Consider the following 6,000-nt stretch of genomic DNA (forward strand, 5'->3'; position numbering starts at 1 on the left):
CAAACTCAAAAATATATATTTTGAATGCTTTCTGTATCCTTATAATTATAATAGCTCTTCAACTTTAGTACAAAATTGTAGCTTTTGGCACCTATTTCATTATATTAAAACTTGTCCTTTCAAAAATATTATACAATATTCATTTGTACCAGCTGGGACAAAAAAAAAAAACCCCAAAACACTTGGTAAAAGGGATAATAATATATACACTTTTAGTAATTTCATAGCATTGACAACTATTGCCCAGCACACCAGAAGGCTGCTCTCAGTAAGGTTAAAACAAGCACAGAAATATGAAAATCACAGTTATTGTGAGTTTCCCACATCACCTGAAACTAGAAATGACCAACTCCACCTGGCCCGTGCTGCCAGGCTGTCCTAACAAGAGAAGACCAGTTGTCTGCATTAATTCCTTTCCCTTGAAATTAACATTTCCCATTGGTGCAGAATAGTGATGATGGCACTTGTGCAACTGGGGCAGATGAGCACAAAGGCTTGTCTGGGATCACTGCAAGAGCCACCATAAGGTAAAGGACAAAAAAAGCACCTTAAATGCAAATGAGTGAGACACTTTAACTCACCCCTTGGCTTTAGGAGCAGGATGAGGGGTGAGTCTCTTGACCCCCTGGTCCAGAGCACTGCTGAGACCAAAGCACCTCAGCAGCCACATCCCTGTGCACCACCACCTCCCCAAGCCCTGCTTCTCCCCAGCCATCCAGAGGGCTCCTGGTCCTCCCTTTCAGGGGCTGCTTTTGAGCAGAGAGAGGGGGAGCAGGTTTTCCAGCTGCTGGATCGAAGCTTGCCAAATCTCATTTTTTACAAACCCTAGGAGACGTAAGGATTTGAAAGCACAAAAAGTCAAACTCCTCTTTCACCAGGGTCCTGCACCTACCACACAGGCAGCCCCAAGCCCTGGCTGCTGAAAGCAAAAGCTGTGGCCAGGAGCCACAAACACAGGGAATGATGTAGCCCAAGGGATGCTTCAAATGGACTACAGAGGAGGGACACCAATGATGCTGCTATATTTAATCCTCTAAAAGCAAAAACCATGACTGAGTCTCCCTTGGGTACACTTTTAGGGGGGGAGGTACAGAAACTCAATGCACCAGAACAGATTTTTTTGCACTCACTCAACCAGTTCTTAAAATATTACCCAAATGAAGTGACTACTGAGCCAAACTCGCCTGGTACTTCCCAGCCATCCATGCAGGGACCCACAGCATGCAGTGCTGGGAGCAGCCATGCTTCACACAGGGCTTGGTGCTGCTCCTCCAGGTCAGTCCAATGCAGTTTATTCTTCCCTGCATTTCAAATGAACTTCTAACATACCAAATCTTATTTATCTTACATAGCATATGTCAGGTCCATAACATGCAATATCACACATACCAAACACCACAGGCTACAAAACTCATGGATAAACCACCTGAAACCAGGAGAAATTCTGGCTGGAAATTAACTGCACCACATTTCTCAATTTTTAATCCCCACCCCACCTGTTGATGACTAAAGACCCACACATCCACAGTCTGTACTGAGATGCACCATCCCAGCAAGGCTTCAGAAACAGGCTCTTGCTTGGGAATTTTTGTCTCTCTAAAGGCAGCCAACTCAGAAAAGTTTGGAAAAAACAAACAGCCCATGGATCTGCTCCCTCCAGCTCCCTGTAGCAGAGCCACGTTCTGCATTGCTGCTCTACAGAAACCACTGGCAGCAGCCAGGCTGCAGCTGTGGGTGCAGAGTGTGACCTTGGAGAATTCCTTTTTCACAATTACAACACGGCCACTGCTCTCCTAGGGAGACTTGTGGGCAGAACCAGAGCTCCAGGGCCCAGCTCTGCCAGTGTCCTGACAGCTTCCAAGGAATTTACAGGTCTCATCCCCAAAGAAGGTGGTGGCACTCATCCCATGACCTGCTGGGGACTGGGGACAGGAGTTTCCCCAGGGGGGAGCAGCCCTTAGGGCAGGCTGGCAGGCACAGTAGCATGGTGGAAAATTCCCTCCTCTTTGCCTGATTAGTTTATATTTAGCTCTCTGAGGAGCAGCCTGTTGTTTTGGTGATATTTTTGCTCAGGCTTACAGGGACCCCTGCAATGGGAGCTGTGGCTCCCACCACACGTGAGACCCACAGCACTCACAGCCCTCTGCTGCTCGGCAGACCTGCTTTTTTCTTTTTTTTTTTTTTTTAAGTTCTGTTTCCCCGAGTCAGCAGGCTTGCTTCCTCTTCCTCCTCCTCCCCTTTTGGGAGAGAAAGGAGCAGAAAACAGCCAAGAAGAGAACTTGCTTGAGGAACTGCAGCAGAGCAACATCCCAGCTCCTCTGCTGCCCTGGTCCCCCACAGCCATGGGAATAAAACTTGTCTTTCTGAAGGTATTTTCACTCTAGGAGAGAGTTTTGGTGAGTGCCAATCTGACACAAGGCTCTGCTTGCCCTCTCCCTCCCCTGGGATGAGGGAAGGAGGCTCAGCCCTGCCAGGCTGAGCTCTGCAAACAGCTACGAGCATCCCTGGCACCTCGCCCCGTCCCAGCCCGTCGGTCCAAAGTCTGCCCTGCCACAGATTAATGTTCATTAGGACTATTTCCCAGCAACATCATTTGACAAACCACGTGACACGGCAGGGGGAAGGGAACAAAACCAAAATCACCCTTTCAGCTTGGGGTGTCCTCTTTCCCATCTGAGATTTTACCAGGCAAGTGCAAAGCACCTCCATCCTGACAAATGAAAGAAAAGTGCTGTGCGACATTATAAGAAAGAAAGAAAAAAGGGAAGAGTCTCAAACCACAAAGCTGCCATTTGAGAAATCAGAAACTAACCAGCAATAATAAATATACAAGTGGGATAAAGCTCATTCCTCTCCCCACCCATCAGGACACAGCCCACGGTGTCAGTTCTGCACACAAATCCAGGTGTTTTGGCAAAAAGTTGTGTGTCTTGTTCTGCCTATACTTTTGCTGAAAGTGAAGCAAGCCTTTGCTACTACTACTACAAAAAATTATTGCATATAATTAACCAAAGCAGATTTTGGGATTTTATTGGTATATGTTTGCCTATTTGCATGTGTGCATATTTATACAGATGTATTTATTTATGCAGTTATCCACAGCTGAAAATTAACCTATACTGGTGCTGGCTCTGTCCCACAGTCTGCTTGATCTCCATATACAAAAATCTGGATCTCACTCGCACAAATCAATTATCTACTGAAGTGATTTGCACAGATTTTCTATGCAAAGTTTTGCATTTACAGCAAAAGGCCATCTGCTTTCTATAACCACTGTGGTTCCTGGACACCTCGGCCCTGCGCAGAGCTGCAAGTGGCAGAAGTTTCCCTCCTCCCTCCTCTGGGCTGAAGCTGGAAGTGAGAAAGTCTGGAGCCAAGGATCCAGCAGCAAAACCTCCGGCACGCGTGGCCCAGCTCCACGTGGCTCTGCTTGGCAGGGTGTCCTTCCCTGCTCTCAAGTGGAGAGAAGGAAGAAATTCCACGGCAGGTTGTTTTGGCTGGGTTTCCCCTCCACACACTTTTGGAAGCAAGGAGGCTGAGTGCTTCTCCCACTAAAGTGCCTCCAGTCCTCATCCTGCTCCCCTGAGCAAGTGCCAGAGCTGGGTGTGACACACCCACCACCACAAGCATCCTCAGGCTCCATGGGACTTTTGAAAATGAAGAAATAAATCAGAAGCTCACTTCAAACCTGCACTGAGCCACAAGAGGTAAGGACAGAGCAAACTGCTCTGAAATTCAGGTTTTTGCTATGACTTTAATTCATCTGTTTCATGACCCACCCCACTGTTTTGGGGTGGTTTGGGGTTTCTTTATTTCGTTTTCCAGCCCTCAGCCAAGCCCTGGTAACTATTTCTGCCCACGGCAGAGGCAGGCCAAGGGAATCTGGGCTTTGTGATGGCAGCAGCATCTCCAGTGCTCGGAGATACCCGACACTGGGCAGAGATGCTCACAGCCCTCCGTGTTTTTACTGGATTATCCCAAAACACTGCTACCTCTGCAATTTGCAAGTAGTTTTTAATCTGTCAAAATAGACTTTTGGTATTGCTTGAGGATTCAAAAGGAAAATATGCACATCTGGTTTCAATCGCCAACTGAAGTTTCGTCTATCAGCCTATTTCATAACAAATTACACTTACTTTTCACTCCAGAGGATTTCCTAAGGAGGGGATGAGCTGCCAAGGTACACCAGCGTCTGTGGAGACCGCACGGCACTGAGAGGCAGCAGCACAACTCAGCGACAGGCTGGTGCAAAGTGTCCCGTGCCAAGGAAATTCAGATTATTGAGGAAAAGCCCCTTACCCGTGAAATCTCTGCGTGCAGCTATACATGAAACCTACACGTACCTTAGAACCTGATCAACCTGACGTCACTGAATGGAGAAACAAGACTTACAGGCTTTCTAGGACAGCCCCACTGCCAGGGCACTTCACACAGCGAGGCGCTGCCGTGTCCCATCGCAGCAGTGCCGGGTGCTGGAGACCCCCCGGGACCGGCCTGTCCCCCTGTCCTGCTGTCCCGAGCTACCTCACAGTGCCAGGAGCGGAATCCGAGGCACGGCACGGTGGGCAGGGTGCGCTGGCCCCGGGTGAGCCGGAGAGCATCTCTGCGGGGATGCTCCGAGACCCCGAACCCGGAGAGTTCTGCACCGAGCCCGACGGTACCCGAGTTTCAGCCCCCTGGAGCAGCACTCTCGGCCCGGAGAAAGGAAAGCACGTGTTGATCCTCGCAGGAAATAATTCCAGTGGCAAAGGCAGAGCACTGGGAGCGGGGGAGGACCGCTCGCCAAACTCCGGAGAGGCGCCCATCCCATCCCCGCAGCCGGGCTCAGCATCCCGCACCCCCGCCGCTCCGGACACGCATCCCACCGCTCCGCGCTCCCTCCGGCCGCACGGACGGCTCCTCCGCGGTGCCCCCCGCTCACCCGGGGTGAGGTGAGACCCGACAGCACAAAGAAGGGCATCCCCAGCCCGCTGCGCGGGGATGCGGTGGCGGCGGGGGGTACCACCCTCCTACCCCATCCCCTCCGAGCCGCCCCGTCCCCGGGCAGGGGGCACGGCCGCCCTTTGTCCGCTCCCCCCCGGCACCGCCGGCCCCGCTGCGCTCCGGGCATCGCTTACCGAGCGCTTTCCGCGGTGGCGGCGGAGCGGCCCGGCCGGGCCGGCTGTGGGCGCCGCTCCGACCGCGCTCCGCTGCCGCCGCCGCCGCCGTGCTGCGGGCGGGGCGGGCGGAGGGAGGGAGCGAGGAGGAGGAGGAGGAGGAGAAGGAGGAGGAGGAGGAGGAGGAGGAAATGTGCTTGTCACTTCCTGAGCGGAGCCAGAGCCGGCAGAGCCCGGCCCGCACCTGCGGAGCGCCCGCCCCGGGGAGCCGCGCACCGGAGCGCTCGCTGCGAGGGGAGGCGGGGGAGAGCCTGGGCTGCCGCCCCGAATGGGCATCCCGGGGTTAGACATCCTCAGAAAGAGCCTGTGTGAGCGGGGCAAAGTCCAAAAATAATAAAAAAGGGGGATTCGGGCAGCGGCGAGGCTCTGCCCGCCCGGGCTGGCGCAGGCAGCGCTGCCGCGGCCGCTCCGCCCGCACACGGCCCCGCAGCCCGGGATGCTGCGGGCGCGGCTCGCCCGGGGCTCCGCGCCCGTTCGGAGGCCGAGAGTGACTCCTGGTGGCACGGGCGGCCCGGGGAGGAGCAGCAGAGCTGGACTCAGCCAGCAGCTCATTGAAGGGTCCCCGCAAGAAGTAGCGCTGAAGTTTTGGCACATCACAGATGGACAGCATGCGCCCCTGCACCCTCCAGTGAATAAAAATCCCGCTCCTAAATTTTTCTCAGTTTTTCATGGAATCATTGACTGGTTTGGGTTGGAAAGGACCTTTAAAGATCCTGTAGGTCCACACCCCTACCATGCCCTACCTACCATGCTCAGGGACACCTTCCACTACCCCAGGTTGCTCCAATCCCCATCCAGCCTGGCCTTGGACACTTCCAGGGATCCAGGGGCAGCCACATCTTCC

The 6,000-nt window shown here is 53.2% G+C and overlaps 1 protein-coding gene across 5 annotated transcripts in view; it reads right to left on the reverse strand.

The window, feature by feature from the left end:
- The window catches only part of FAM53B (family with sequence similarity 53 member B), a 43,214-nt gene extending 37,424 nt beyond the window's left edge, over nucleotides 1–5,790 (reverse strand). For 2 of the 5 annotated variants that reach the window (XR_013775080.1, XR_013775081.1), the window contains exon 1: nucleotides 5,118–5,790. The gene's annotated coding sequence lies outside the window, so the exon portion shown is untranslated. The remainder of the gene's footprint in view (nucleotides 1–5,117) is intronic. The other 3 variants (XM_079312271.1, XM_079312273.1, XM_079312272.1) reach the window with 2 other exon arrangements.
- Nucleotides 5,791–6,000: the final 210 nt, after the last annotated feature.

Source organism: Erithacus rubecula (assembly GCF_903797595.1).
Source record: "Erithacus rubecula genome assembly, chromosome: 9".
Lineage (NCBI taxonomy): Eukaryota > Metazoa > Chordata > Aves > Passeriformes > Muscicapidae > Erithacus > Erithacus rubecula.